At 46.1% G+C, this 15,937-nt stretch overlaps 1 long non-coding RNA gene across 1 annotated transcript in view; it reads right to left on the bottom strand.

The window, feature by feature from the left end:
* The window catches only part of LOC139004831 (uncharacterized), a 41,527-nt gene extending 34,579 nt beyond the window's left edge, over nucleotides 1-6,948 (bottom strand). The window contains exons 1-3 of the long non-coding RNA XR_011470609.1: nucleotides 6,893-6,948; nucleotides 5,607-5,755; nucleotides 1,458-1,621 (exon numbers count right to left, since the gene is read on the bottom strand). This is a non-coding gene — a long non-coding RNA (uncharacterized lncRNA). The remainder of the gene's footprint in view (nucleotides 1-1,457; nucleotides 1,622-5,606; nucleotides 5,756-6,892) is intronic.
* Nucleotides 6,949-15,937: the final 8,989 nt, after the last annotated feature.

A 15,937-nucleotide genomic window follows, 5' to 3' on the forward strand; every position in this document is an offset into this window, starting at 1 on the left:
CTGGACTGGTCTGTGTTACACAGGCTTCCAGCATGGCCTCTCGCGTCCAGGCTGTAGCTGTGACTGCTGTCAGGGGCGGCTCAGGCACAGAAAACCATCCTACAGACGCTGCCTGCTGTCCTCACCTCTTGTCTATTTGGAGCCCTGTCTAGAGGGCTGTGAGGTTGCCAGGGCAACCAGCAGTCCTCTGTGAACTGCTCGGCCTTTTGATGAATACACAGACGACTTGCATCCACAGCTCATGACCTGACCTTTCACACAAGCCCCAGCAGAATTTTCAGGTGCTCAGTGGAAGAGGGCCGTTTGCACCTCACAAACCAACGAACAGCCCAGAGGCCAGGCCAGAGCAGAACACGTGGGGATGATGAATCCCACGATCCCACCCTAAAAGTGACTGCCGTCTCGGTGTGCTTCCTGGGAGCCAATCTCTCACAGTTTGTGTCTGACTTGCCCAGAGACTCCCTCTGGGAGATGGATTTCACTGAGGCATGTCTTCAACCACACCGGCTGGGATCCCAGCTCTTTTCCTCTTCAAAGGCCAAGTGTGCGCCCACGAATGCTCTGGGTGGTCGTGCTAAACAAAGCAGGGGGCACAGAAAGCAAAACACTGGAAGAGCAGGGCGTGTGCTCCTTGGATGGGGCTGTGGCCAGCAGGTCAGCCTGAGCCCTGACCTGTCCTGGTGCTTCTAGGTGTGTGATTGTGATGAGAGCACTGGGCGAAGCGGTAGGGTCCCAGCCTTCCCTCACGGCACAGCATTCTCATCCGAACCTCAGACACATCAGTAAGATGGGAATCGCAACACGAACCTCACAAGCTTGCTTTAAAAGTCCTTTGTAACATTTGATGTGTTCTATGGGTATTCTTTGAAGCCTTTGTAAGATTGCTCATTTTAGGGACAATATTAATCAAATTTTCCAAATCAAAAAACAACACATAAAACCTCAAAAGTTATTTTTACAACTTAAACCTTTAAAAGAACTAGATGATTGTGATTTTCATGGATCTTACAGGACCTACCATCCTCTGAATTTCAGAATCAGAAACTTCAATACGGAGATTAATTAATTAATATGCATGAACAGTATCTGAGGGTTATTTATTACATGGGGCGCCCAGGAGCTGGCTCAGACTTTGTCCTGCAGCAGGTAAACCAAATTGCATATGTACACCTTTAGACACTGCGCACAACACAAACAGAGGCCAGGCATATGCGCAAAGCACACTGGGCAAATAATCTAATAAACTGGTTAATTTTAAGTCAGTGTATCTATAAAATGGTCTGGAGGATCTAAAGCAAACTACTGTCTTTATTTAGAAAAATACCCTGTGTAATCAAACTAGCCTGCTTGAACCCACTGGAGAAATACAAATGCCTCCTTCAGTCTAAAGAATCATAGCTGCCCCATGAATACAGAATGAAAACTAACTTAAAGTAGTTTTAATTGAATCCACTTACTATGCAATGTTTCCATGTATACTTTTCCTGGCAGTTGAGGTGGGTGAGGTGAAAAGATCATCTGACCTTAGCAGACCCGAGTTCAAGTTTGGGCTCCAGCGGAGATCAGCTGTGTGTATGCTGGCACATTACTTAACTTCTTAGAGCTTCAGATCCTCTCACACCTATAAAATAGCTTCAGTTGTGGTTACATGCGGCAGTATTTGTAAGGATTCTAGACCTCAGTTTACCAATAATAACTGTCATGACTGCAGGCTAGCCATTTAGTCTTTTGGTATCTCAGGTTCTTAATCTATAAAATGGGACAATGATGCCCACCCTGTAGACTGTTCAAGGTTGTTATTAAATATCATTAAGCAGCAGATGCGAAGGTGCTCTGAAGCTAAGGGAGCCTTAATGTGGCCAGGTTAGCACACAGAGGAGACCACGCTCTTCCCCAGTCCCAGAGGCCGGGTCACAGCAGCCCCCCTGCCCTCTTCCCCCATCACACCTGCCCTGTCCCCACTCTCAGCTGAATAATAAAAGCCCTACCTATTCATATTTGTGAGGTCCCGCCAAAGCTGTGCTTCGAAGGAAATGTATAATGTAACGCTTACACTAAAAAGAAGAAAGTCTAAAAATGATTTAAACATCTACCTTATGAAGCTAAAAATAAGGAAAAAAATAACCAAATGACCAGAAAGAAGAAATATTACAGATCAGAGCCGAAGTCAACGTAGAAAAGGGACAAACAATAGGCAGACAATCCGTGAAGCCTGAAGCTGGTCTAGATAAGGGCACAGAGGGCAGCAGAGCGTGCGGAGGTGGATGCTGGAGGGGGTGATGGTGGGGATCTCTGGAAGCTGCGTCCTCAGTGAAACAGGAAGCCGTAACAATCTTCCTGGTTTTCTAGTTGTATATGGAGAGTCCAGTACCAAGTACTCCCTCTTGGCCAGAAGCTGAAGTCCTCGAAGCAGCTGTCTAAAGCTGAAACCTCCCTTTGGTACAGACCCCATCTTTCTCACCTACTAAAGGACACCTTTCGGGCAGTTCTTCCCTGTCTCCCCCTCATTATCAAATTTTTGTTCTCTACTGGATGATTTCCATCGTACAAACATGCACTGCTTCTCCCACATCAAAGACAACAAAGCCTGGCCGGCGTGGCTCAGTGGCTCAGTGTCGACCCATGCACCAAGCAGTCTCCGGTTCTATTCCTGGTCAGGGCACATGCCCCGGCTGCAGGCTCCTCCCCAGTTGGGGCCATGCAGGAGGCAGCCAATCAATGTTTCTCTCTCACTGATGTTTCTATCTCTATCTCTCTTCCCCTTCCTCTCCCTCTAAAAATCAATAAAAACATTTTTTAAAAAAACAACAAAAAAATCTTCTTTTAATCCTACTTCCCTCCTCCCCCCGCCATTAAATTGCTCCTCTGAGTAGCCAAACCCCTCCAATCAGGCCATCTTCCCCTCCACATAAACTGCTCTCATCACAGTCAGTAAGAACCACCAAACTGCCAAATCCAGCGGTCAACACTCAGTCTTCATCTTACAACAGATCCAGACCTACAAGCAGGACTTGTCCCAGGAGATCACTCCCTCCTCCCGGATATATTTTCTTCGCTTGGCTCCAGGACACTGCCCTCGCTTGGTTTCCTCTTCCCAGCTCACTCATCACCCTTCTCTCTCCTTTGCAGGTCCCTCTTCCTCTCCCCAACATCTAATACTGGAGTGCCCCAGGGTCTTGGCTCTCCTCTTTTCTCTAGCCACTTCCGTTTCCATGGCGATCACATCTGAGCCCATCACTTCAAATACCATTATTATCCCATGATGACAACATATAAATGTATCCTCTGCAGCTCAGACCTCTCTCCCAAATGCCAGGCTTGACTATATCCACTTGTATGACTAGAGAAATTTCCAAGTTAGCATGTGTGACACTGCTTCCACCCTTAGTATTTCCGTCTCAGTTAGTGGCGATTCCATAGTCCAATTGCTGGGCCCAAAACATCCTTTATCTCAGACATATCACGTCCATTAGGAAATCAAGCTGGCCCTACCTTCAAAATATACCGAATTAATCATCGGCCAATGATTATACTCGAATCCAAGTACTCCTCACTATCTTCCCTGATACCACTCCAGTTCATGCTACCACCGTCTCCCTCCTGGATTACTGCTCTCCCCTCCTAAGAGATCATGTAGTTCTCAGTTCAAAGTTCTCCACTGGCTCCTTCTTCATACTCCTCTCCGGTCACACCGGTCTCCTTGCTACAATGTAAGTCCCATGAATCAGGAAACTTTTTATATTCTGTTTTCTCCTAAACTCACATCACAGAGCCTGGCCTAGTAGCAGACTGCACAGTAAGTATGTGTTGAATGAACAAACTATTTCCATGCATCACCTGAAAACAGTGAAGGAGAGGGAAGGAACTTCCTCATCTCTCTGACTCCTGAGCAGGAGTGGGCAAACTACAGCCTGCAAAGTGAGCCTGCCACCTGCTTTTATAAATAAAGGTTTATTGGAACCACAGCCAAGCCCTTTATTTGCATACTCTCTGTGGCTGCCTGCCCACCACCATCCCAACAGAGTCGAGCAGCTGCCACAGAGGATATGAGGTCCACGAAGCCTAAAACACTTGCTGTCTGTTCTTTACGGAAAAAGATTTCTGTCCCCTGACCTAGAGGGTGCAAGGGGGAACTCGGCTACTCTTTGTTGCTCACGCAAACATTCAGGCACCAAACTCAAAGAATGAAACGCACTCAGGCTTGGGCAAGCATCCAGCCACTCAGTACCATACAAAGATGCAACAACCCGCTGTGGGGTCAGTTAGCTGAGACATGCTCCCACCCCATGTGCAGGTGCTATTCTGTCTGTGGAGGCAGCAAAAAGTAGCCATGTCTGCCCGCACACGTCACCAATGGGAAGACGAGGGAAATAGGTCTATTTTTTTTTAACTCTACTTCAATTAATCTCTCAAGAGCTGAAAAATTTCTCCTAACTGCTTATTCTTAATCGTGCTCCCACAGAAGGGCTATTTGTATCATAGACTTTGACTAAATGACGCATTTCAGTTCCTTAGAATAGAGCCAGATCTCATCCATCTTGTAGACAGAGCCTCTCGGCACACCCACCAGTGGGTGCCTTGGGGGTCAGCAGGGGCTTCCCAGGCAGGTGACCTGCGCTTGAGAGAAGCGAGGGGTGAGCTGTGGATCCTTCCAAAACGAACCTGCTGTGGACAAGCAGGTGCCCGCGGCTTCCCCAGGAAGCCGCCATGGCTCTCAGCAGGGCTCAGGGTTGGGTCTGCCCTGGGCCTGTCCCAGCCTCCCTGGGGTCGTCTTGAACTTGGAAGGATTCTATGTAAAGGAGCCCACTGAGATCTAGATTTACACCCCAGTAATGGCCAGAACCAGACCAACCACCAGGCGCTTGCTGACCCTGGACCATGAGATATGGAACTTGGCTGCCTTTGTTTTAGTCACTGAGGGGAAATATCCCTACTTCTTCACTCTGGTCACGTCTCCCACGGGCGTGGGGCCCCTCTGTAAGGAGAAAGAAATAAAATTCTGTAATGTGAAGAAGAGAAGGCTGCGGAGGGCCGATCAATTAAATGGCCCACAAAAGATGATGCCTAACCATGACTTTGTAAAACGTAAACAAAACCCACTAGACTTCGATGGAAGACAAGGACCTTAAAGGAGAGGTAATTCCACCCGATTGTAAAAGCAGTTCGCCACCGAAAATGCCAGGTGGAAAACTGATTTGAGAAACATTCTAAATGATCTACATACCTGAGAAGAAAACAAACCTTGAATGATGGTCAGCCATAGCAATGGGTCTGCAACCAGGGCCCAAGGGTGGGGGCGGGGGCGGGAGAGGGGTACATGGAGGCCTTATTCTCTAGAGAAGGTTAAGACCAGGGTGGTCCTGCTAGGATGGTGTAACCTTACCCACATCTAGAGAACTGGGTTGGAGAAACCTCTCAACCACCCTGTGGTCCCACAAATAATTAAAGTAAAAGGAAATTCAAGGAGAAAGAAGAGGCAGAGGGTTGTGGTGGGTCTCTAGTCTTAGCCCCCAGAGCACTGCCCTGGGCTTACGGGTCCCCAGGGTACAGATCAAGATGGGCTCCTGGAGGTGGATGTTGCCAGCGTTATTAGTAACAGCACTTACAGGGGCTGCTTCTCTTCTCCAGGGATGCTGGGGACACGGAACGCTCCTGCAGGACACTGGGCTAGGCCTTTGCTAAGTGGAGGGCTCTTTTCCTCAGCGTGGATGAAAGGAGATGGGTGTGGTGACAACTCAGAGGACAGATCTGTTACCTGAAAGTCAGGAGCCAATCATGCTGGAGGCCATGAAACAAGAATTCACAGCCATCTACTCACTGGTACACAGGAGAGTTGCTCTGTGGCAAGCTAGGACTTCACAGGTGTTAAGCAACAGAGTTAACAACTTCACATGATCAGTCCCCAGGCACTGTGAGGGAGGAAACGGAGGAGATGCACGGAGCATACAGGCATACACAGGTAATTCTGTTCCAATAAGGTGTTAAAGGGCTGGTTGCCTCTGACCTAAGGAAAATGCCCACGCGTGAAGTCACGTGGAATTAGGGCAGGAGAAGGAGGCTCTCTCTCTGCATCCTTGCCTGACGCACCCCATCGCCTTTGGTGCCACGAGGGCGGGGCTGCTAAAGCCTCTGTGTGGGGGTGCCTCCCTCCCTCTGGGAAGGCCACTGTCCCCAGAGGAGACCCCCAGAGTTCAACCTGAGTGTGTTTTCAGGAACGCTGGCCTCTCCTCCAGATCTCCACCTGGAGTGACCCCCTCCTGTCCTCCACAGGGACATCCCATCCAACCCAGGGCCAGAGCCTTCTCTGAGGAAACCCAGCCCCTCCCACAATGTCCCAGGAGCCTGGGCCCTGTCCCTTTGAGCCTGGCACACTGCAGCCTGGGCTGTGGCCAGCTGCTGCGTGCTTGCCTCTGCCTCTGCTGCTTCTGCTGGGCTGGGAGTAAACGTAGGGTCTGTGAGAGGAGGAAAGACAGGCGCCTGGGCTGTCTCCAGGCTCCCCCCCCAACAACGGGCTGTGCCTCAGCATCCTAATGGCCCCTGCTTCAGAAAGACACGGCCTTGAGTGTCCCACAGGAATGTACCTTCCTCTAATGAGTGTCACTGGTACCTCCTGTGCCATTTTAATTTCAAGACACTCCTCTCCTTCCAGTTCCTGGGCCGAGCCATCTGGAGGGACATCCCCTGATAACGAGGTGAGGGTGAGGGCATGCTGTCTGCTTATCCCATCGCCCAGAACTGTCTGTCTGTGTCTGATACTTCCTCGGCGGCCAGGTGGGCCCTGCCTCCTGCACTGACCTGCCCTCTCCAGCCTCTCCCTGGCTCTGCCCCACTCCCCCAGCTCCATCCCAAGGTGTCTGCCCTGTAACGCTGCCAGCACGGCCTGTCTCCTCACCCACAAGCCTGCAAACAAGGCCCGGTGCATGGGGAGGGCAGGAAAAGCCAGCGACGTGGAACTAGAGGAGAGAGGAAGCCCCCTCTCGCCTCCGCATCCAGGATGGGATGTGGCTGTTCCTCCCCAGACTCAGAAGCAGTTCCTAGAATCTTGGTACCTGTGAGCAGAAGAAAACTTTGTCTAATGAATGAGGAAATCGAAGCCCTCAGCTGAGCTTGGCCTCTTGACTCTTGATCGACACTCTCCTCATGACATTAAGTCGCCCCAGTCTAAACTCCTGAGGTCACAGAATACCCCAAACCTACAGGAGGGGCCAGACCTGTCCAATTGGCACTGGGAAGGGGTCCCTTCCTGCCCAGGACCAGGGAATGTGGCTGAAGGGAACCCAAACCTTCCTTTTGCAGAGGAGATGAAACTTTCAAACTTCCACCCAGTGCACTTCCCACTAAAGCCCTGCTGATGCCTTTTCAACAAATGCATGCCACTGGGATTCCTTAGAACACCACGCGTTCTCAATGTCCTGGAAAATAATTCAAGGAACACAGTTTCTATCCACACAGTGCCTCTGTAATATACATTTTGTATAATTATTTGAGGTAATTAATGGGGACTAGATTAATTTTTTTCACTCAGCACAGGGACTAGTTGACAACCAGAGTTGTCAATCATTTAAAACAGAAGGTAACTGTCTCCATAAAATTTCCATTTTCACGTTCCTGAGGCCTGGGTTGGACCCAGTGACTCTGCGACCTTTTATAGATTCACTGATAAATGAAAATATAAATCTATGAAGTAGAAAATCAAAGTAATGTTTCTTCAAACAGAGTTTTCCTTTTCTTACTCCAAATCTATCCTGATAGATGCAAATTAAAACAATGAGATACCACGTCACATCTATTAGAATGGCTAACAATCCCCCCACCCCAAAAACAAAACAAAACAACAAAACACACAAAAACAAAAAACAACCCACCAAGTGCTGGCAAGGATGAAGAACAGCTAATTAGAATCCTCGTGCATTGCTGATGGGAATGCAAATGATACAACCACTTTGGAAAACAGGGTGGCAGTTCCTTATAAACATTCACTCACCATATGACTCAGCCATTCCTCTCGTAGGTGTTATTCAAGAGAAACAGAACATCTATATGCAAATATTTATAGAAGCTTTATTCATACTTGCCACACATTGGAAATAATCCAAATGTCCATCAACAGGTGAATACGTAAACAAACGGCCACACATCTACAATAGAATACACCTGAGCAATAAGGAGGAATGAACAGCCTCTCCAGGGCTTTGTACTGAGGAAGAAACCAATGGCAAGAGGTCACGTGCTGTACGACTTGATTTATGTAACATTCTTCAAATGACACTATTACAGAGATGGAGAAGAGTTGCCCAGTGGCTGCCATGGGTGAGGAATGGGGGTGGGGGCAGCAGTAGGTGACCACAGAGCAGTTGCGCTGGGGAGACCTGCTGGTGAGGGGAGAGCTCTGTGTGCTGGCTGACGTGGTGGCCGCACGCGCCTGTGCATGTGGCGGAATGAATGGCGCACCTGGCGGTGGTGTCAGTTTCCTGGAACCCATTCTGTACTATGGTTACGTCAGATGCAATCATTGGAGGAAACTGGCTGAGGGTCCAGGAAACCACTTGGTACTGCCTTGGCAACTTCTTCTGATGCCATACTTACTTTAAAATGAAATGTGAATACACATGTGCATGAGTGCACACATATGTATGATGCAGGAAACAACATGGATGACTCTCAAACACATTATGTCCAGTGAAAGAAGCTAGGCACGAAAGGCTACATTCTGAATAAGTTCATTTATATGACATTCTGGAAAAGGCAAGACTTCAGGGGTGTAGGGCAAGTTCATGGTTTCCCAGCATTACATGTGAGGCAGCACAAGGGACTCCGGAATGATGGGACCATTCTGTGTCCTGTTCGCTGTGGGGTCACAGGAATCTATACATGTGAGAATCAATAAAGGGAAACTTCATTTAAAACGGAGTTGGGGGTTAACGGGGACCCTCATGCACTACCACTGGACATCAATTACAGGCGCCAACAGGAAGGATTCTCAAGTACAGACCTGGACAGGAGGAGACCTTACATGCCAACACTACTTCACTTGTCCAGCAACTCAGCCAATGAGAAACTGCCACCACTCTGAACACTCACTTTCCTCCAATAGACTTTCCTTCAAACAACCCTGCCCACGTCCTCCTTTCTCTCTATAAAATAATGCTCCTCTCCCTAACTCACTGGATTTGTTTGTGAATTTTGCTATAGTTTGCTTGTACCAATCGCAATTCTCCACTATTCCCTAATAAACCCATTCTGCTGGTAAAATAACTGGCTGTTGAATTTTTAAGGTTGACAATGTGTTTAAACTCATGGAACTATACTCCAAAAAAGAGTGAATTTTACTGCATATAAATTTAAAAATAAACTTTAAGAAATAAAGTCAGTAAAACACAGGAAACCTCACCTTTCAAGGAACGATTGTGATTACTTTTGCATAAATTACACATTTGGTTTTCACAATTTAAATGCCCATAGTGACTCTACCCTGGGGGAGCGGGGGAGGGATTCCCTGAGACTGTGTGACTAAAGGACTGCCTTTACATTGAATCTCTTCAGTGCTTTAGATGTTAGCGATGCAAATGAGAAGTTGTAATGGGTTTGGTGTGTTGACCAGCCAGCTCAAATTATTGCCGGGCGTTCACCAAAGCTTGAATGATCACACCAGGAAATTAAAATCTGAACAGACTGGTGGAAAGGTAACTTGAAGCCAAAACAAGATTTGGGGGGAGAGAGAGGGAGGGAGAGAGGGAGGGAGAGAGGGAGAGAGAGAGAGAGAGAGAGAGAGAGAGAGAGAGAGAGAGAGAAAGCTTGGGAATTAATTTGCAATATTTGAATTCATTTCCTGTTTCCTTGAAAATGTTTTCAGTTTGCTCTCACGGGTTCAGGTGTCCCTTTCACATTCAGCAGTTGATTCTTTGGACCCATTTGGAGTGTGGAATGTAAGAGTCTGCTCTCCACCCCACCCCACCCCGTGGGTCTTCTTTCAGCAGGCTTCTTTAGTGACTGTGGACAGGTGACTAATAGGTCAACACCTTTGAATTTCAAGTCACCACTCTTGTGCTCAGTGTTTGCTTTATGTTATCTTTGGCTGGGTTCCACACCAGGAAGTTTAACTGTGATGTTGCAGATACATCTCAGAGTTCTCAAGACTTCTTTCTCCGCATCATTGCATATGCGCACAAAAAACTGAAATTTCAGGTTGCATCTGGAATTTAACCATCAATAAAACGGCATCTCTTCTGTGGCTGCGACCTTCCCACCCCTGGGAAGTGTCCATCACTGAGCTCATGCTGAGCTTCCCTTCATGTGTAAAAACAGGACTTTCTGGCTCTGAGCTCAAAGTGCCTCAAGCAGTACTGGCTAGAATCACATGCTATCATGCTATAAAACATTCATCGCTTAGTTTAATTTACTAGTTCAGAGAGACAAGCCATGTGGGCTGTTTCTGTTTGTTTATACTCTTTTACTTTAATTTTGACTAAAGTAATGCTGTTACCAGGCTGAACAGTACCATTGGCCTGCGCGCATGAAAGCCCAATAACACACCAACAGGAGTTTGCAGCCAAGAAAGTGAGGATTTCTGAAGGAGATGGCGCCATGCCCGGAGTCACAGGTGGCTCTTGCTCACAGACCTGGCTCCCCGATGGCTTCCCGGGCACAGATTATACAGGAAAGATCACTAATCATGGTGACTGCTGATTAGTTGGTGCTAGGGGAAGGGTAACTGATCCTAGCCTTTGGTTCTGATGTCAGCCATGGAGTTACTCTGTCCAATTTCACAAGGGCTTGATCTGTTGGGGTTGTTCTGCTTTTCTGGGTCCGGAGCTAAAACACCATTGAGACTAGATATTATGTTTAGTTGGATTGAAAACTGTCTCAATAGTCAGTAGGACCTTGTTTCTAAGACTATTGGATGCTGACCAGAACCTCACTGTTCTGAGGGCTTCATGATTAAGAAGGGAGGGGGAGGGGGATGAGTCAGCATTAGGTGAGGCCAGTTTGAGTCTCTGATATTTGTGAAGACAGAGTTCCCCCACGGCCTCTTCTCCGGACGAACCACTTTCAAGTGTCTGAGCTGATATATATTTGTTAATATGTTTTTATTGGTTTCAGAGGGAGGAAGGGAGAGGAATAGAGATAGAAACATCAATGATAAGAGAGAATCATTGATTGGCTGCCTCCTGCATGACCCCTACTGGGGATTAAGCCTGCAACTCGGGCATGTGCCTGGATCAGGAATCAAAGCCTGACCTCCTGGTTAATAGGCCAACACTCAACCACTGACCCACACCGGCCAAGCTGAGCTGATGCTTTTAGTATTAACCTCTATATTTCTAAATAAAATATTTGTTTTGCTTCTGAAGGCAGTAGAATATGCCACCCTGGAATATGACTGTAGGAGTTCAGGACACACTCACCCCCCTCACCCAATAAGCCACTTTGGTTTATATTGACTATTTTGAGCTGTAAGCACTTGACAAATAGCAAATGCAAGGAGCGGCTTCCTCTGAGCCCCCTTATTTGCTTAAAGACAGAACCTCCAAGAGGAACTCAATTGTTATAAATCCCCTCCCAGGACTTTCATCAACCAGGGACACTTAGTGAGACTTAGGAGAAGAGAAGAGACTAGAATTCAACACCATTTTGTCACAAACCATCATACCTCCCATCTATTCCCCTATTGGCCCATTCATCGCTCCTAAAAATCATTTCCTCTCCCCTGAGGGGCCCACATCCTACCCCTTTCCCTATGAGAATTTAAGTTTAAATTCTAAGCCACTTGGGGCGTTGCTCATTTTTCTCTGGGTATCTCCCATGCATACATGAGGCATACTTGTTAATAAACTTCTGTTTGTTTTCCTCTTGATCATCTGCCTTTTATTACAGGGGTCTCAGCTAAGAACTCAGAAGAGTACAGGGAAAATTATTCTCCCCCCACCCCCCCACCCCACCCACCAAACAGGTTTCTTGATTTTTCATTTTCAGGCATTATCTATTAACACTTTCCAAGTTAGGGATTTGGCTCTCTCTCCTCCCTTACCCCTATGTAACACACATAACTTCCCCATCCCTTTATCCTTCCCACACAGATAATAATTTTTATTAGATCTTTATTTGGTGTTTCTATCATTATGACCATACTAGAGGCCCAGTGCATGAAATTTGTGCGGGGGGGGGGGGGGGGGGGTCCCCTCAGCCCAGCCTGCACCCTCTCCAATCCGGGACCCCTTGGGGGATGTCCGACTGCCACTTAGGGCCCTATCCTGGGGATCGGGCCTAAACTGGCAGTCTGACATCCCTCTCACAATCAGGGACAACTGGCTCCTAACTGCTCACCTGCCTACCTGGCCTGGTCACCCCTAACTTCCCCCCCTGCTGGCCTGGTCACCCCCAACTCCCCCTCCCCGCCAGCCTAATCGCCCCCAACTGCCCCCCCGCTGGCCTGGTCACCCCTCACTGCCCCCTCTGCCAGCCTGGTTGCCCCTCACTGCGCCCCCCGCCGACCTGGTCACCCTCAACTCCCCGCCCATGGGCCTGGTCGCCCCACACAGCCTGCTGTTTGGTCATTTGGTCACCCCTCACTAACCCCCCCTGCTGTCCTGGTCGCCCCTTGCAGCCTGTTTGGTCGTCCGTTCAGTTACAATGGTAGCTTAGGTTTTTATATATATAGATAAATGTTACTCTGAACTAAGCCATGTAGTAAACTGTAATGACTTTTCCTATCCTGAACAACTTTTTGTTTTCCTGAATAATAATTTTTATTATTACTAGTATTGTTGTTATTGCTTATCACTATTTCAAACAGCAACTCTCATTCAATTATATAAACTTCCTCTCAAAGCATTCAGAGCATCACATATTTAATTAAGTTGTTCATCTTGAAGAAGTGTCTCCCACATCTTCTGACCTGGTCCAGTCTGGACTGTTTGTTTTCAACATCTGGTGTAGAACTGTCATCCTGATATGTCCTTCACCACCTTCTTGAGGATTCACTTCACTCCTCTCTTCTGTTGGATCTCCTGTTTCCTGTATCTTATGTGTTCTTTCTTGGTTTACTCTCTTGTTTTGGTGAAGCATATCCTTTATTAGCTTTCTGATAAAGGCACATGGAAAAATGCGATTTTTGAAACACTGCCTTTTTAAAATGTTTTCATTCAATCCCCATACATAATGGGTGTTTTACCTATGCATAGAATTCTAAGATAGGAGTCATTTTTCTTCAACATTTTAAAGGCATTAGTTTATCTAGCTTCTAGTATTATTGTTGAAAAACTAGGAAGCATTTTTTAAAAATATTTTTTTATTGATTCCAGAAAGGAAGGGAAAGGGAGAGAGAGAGAGATAGAAACATCAATGATGAAAGAATTATTGATCGGCTGCCTCTTGCATGCCCCCTACTAGGGATTGAGCCTGCAACCCAGGCATGTGCCCTTGACCAGAATCAAACCAGGGACCCTTCAGTCCATAGGTTGACACTCTATCCACTGAGCCAAACCAGCCAGGGCCCAGAGAGCATTATAATTTGATCCTTTGTAATCTACTAAGATCTCTCTTTATCCCAGGAGATTTAAAGTCTTACAATGACATACGAGTTTGTATGTTTTTATCTACTGTGTCAGTCTAGAACAGTGGTTCTCAATCTTCCTAATGCTGCGACCCTTTAATACAGTTCCTCATGTTGTGGTGACCCCCAACCATAAAATTATTTTCATTGCTACTTCATAACTGTAATTTTGCTACTGTTATGAATCGTAATGTAAATATCTGCTATGCAGGATGTATTTTCATTGTTACAGATTGAACATAATTAAAGCATAGTGATTAATCACAAAAACAATATGTAATTATATATGTGTTTTCTGATGGTCTTAGGCGACCCCTGTGAAAGGGTCGTTTGATCCCAAAGGGGTCGCAACCCACAGGTTGAGACCGCTGGTCTAGAAACTTAGACCATTCTTATATGGGAAATTGTTTTGGATTGTTTTGTCAATGATTTCTTTCACTCCTTTTCTCTGTTCCCTCCTTCTACCCTCCTTCCCCCTCTCTCCTTCCCTCTTTCCCTTTCTCTCTGAATCTCCTATTATTTAGATACTAGACACCCAGTACATGAAATCCATTCATGGGGGAGAGGGGTCCCTCAGCCTGGCCTGCACCCTCTCGCAATTCGGGACCACTGGCTCCTAACTGCTCGCCTGCCTGCCTAGTCACCCCTAACCACTCTGTCTGACTGCCTGATTGCCCCTAACCGCCTCTGCCTATGCCCCCGCTCCCGCGGTTTCATGCAGAAGGACATCCAGAATGATGTCCAGAAGGTTGTTCGACTGTCTGGTCTAATTAGCATACTACATTTTTATTATTATAGATTAGATCTCCTGGACTAGCCCTCTAGTTTTATTTCATTTTATTTTTAATTGAATTTATTGGGGTGACATTGGTTAATAAAATTATATAGGTTTGAGGTACATAATTCTATAATATATCATCTGTATATTGTATTGTGTGTTCACCACCCGAAGTTAAGTCTCCTTCCATCACCATTTATCCCACCATACCCTCTTCTACCTCCCTCCAGCCTCCTTCCCCTCTGATAATCATCATATTGTTTTCTGTGTCTTTGAGTTATTGTTTTTTTCATTAATCATTTCACCTTTTTCACCCAGCTCCAAAACACCCTCCCCTCTGACAGCTGTCAGTCTGCTCTATCTATGAGTCTGTTTCTATTTTGTTAGTTTATTTTGTTCCTTAGATTCACATATGAGTGAAATCAGTCTTTCTCTGACTGGCTTATTTCACTTAGCATAATGTTCTCCAGATCCATCCATGCTGTTGCAAAGAATAAGATTTCATATATATATATCTGAGTAGTAGTCCATTGTGCAAGTGTAGCACAGCTTTTTTATCCACTCATCTACTGATGGGCACTTGGGCTGCTTCCAAATCTTGGCTATTGTAAATAATGCTGCCATTCAAGCTAGTGTTTCAGGCTTCTCTGATTATATTCCCAGAAGTGGAATTGCTGGGTCACAAAGCAGTTCCATTTTTACTTTTTTGAGATAACTCCATAATGCTTTCCGCAGTGGCTGCACCAATCTGCATTCTGCCCTTTTCTCCACATTATTGCAAACACTTGTTTGTTGATTTAGTGATGATAGCCATTCTGGCAGGGCTGAGGTGATATCTCACTGTGGTTTTAATTTGCATTTCTCTGATGATTAGTGATGTTGCGCATCTTTTTAATCTCTATTGGCCATCTTCGGAGAAATGTCTATTCAGGTCCTTAGCCCATTTTTAACTGGTTTTGTTTTTTTTTTGTGTGTTTAGTTTTATAAATTTTTTGTTGTTAATCCTCACTCGAGGATATTTTTCCATTGATCTTTTAGAGGGAGTGGAAGAGAGAGGGAAAGACAGAGAGAAACATTGATGTTGAGAGCAACACATCGATTGGTTGCCTCCTACATCCACCCCGACCAGGGCCAGGCCTGGGAGAAGCCTGCAACCAAGGTACGTGCCCTTGACCAGAATCAAACCTGGGACCCTTTGGTCTGCAGGCCAATGCTCTATTCAATGAGCCAAACCAGCTAGGGCGAGTTTTATAAATTCTTTATAAAATTTGGATATTATCCCCTTATCAGATATGTCATTGGCAAATATGTTCTCCCATTCAGTGGGTTGTCTCTTCATTTTGGTGATGGTTTCCTTTGCTGTGCAAACTTTTATCTTGATGTAGTCCTATTTGTTTATTTTTTCTTTTGTTTCCCTTGCCCAAGGCAATATTAGTCCTCGTTTCTTTATTTTATTTTATTTTATTTTGATTTTACATAGTTGTTGGGCTTTGTTCTACTTTTTGAGAGACTTCTTCAATTTTATCTTCTACTTTGTTTTTTAATTTTTATTTATTATTTATTTTTTTCTTTATTGATTTTAGAGAGAGGAAGGGAGAGAGAAACAT

Source organism: Myotis yumanensis, unplaced genomic scaffold (assembly GCF_028538775.1).
Source record: "Myotis yumanensis isolate MYYU_CA2020_CCGP unplaced genomic scaffold, mMyoYum1.0.hap1 SCAF_3, whole genome shotgun sequence".
Taxonomy (NCBI): domain Eukaryota; kingdom Metazoa; phylum Chordata; class Mammalia; order Chiroptera; family Vespertilionidae; genus Myotis; species Myotis yumanensis.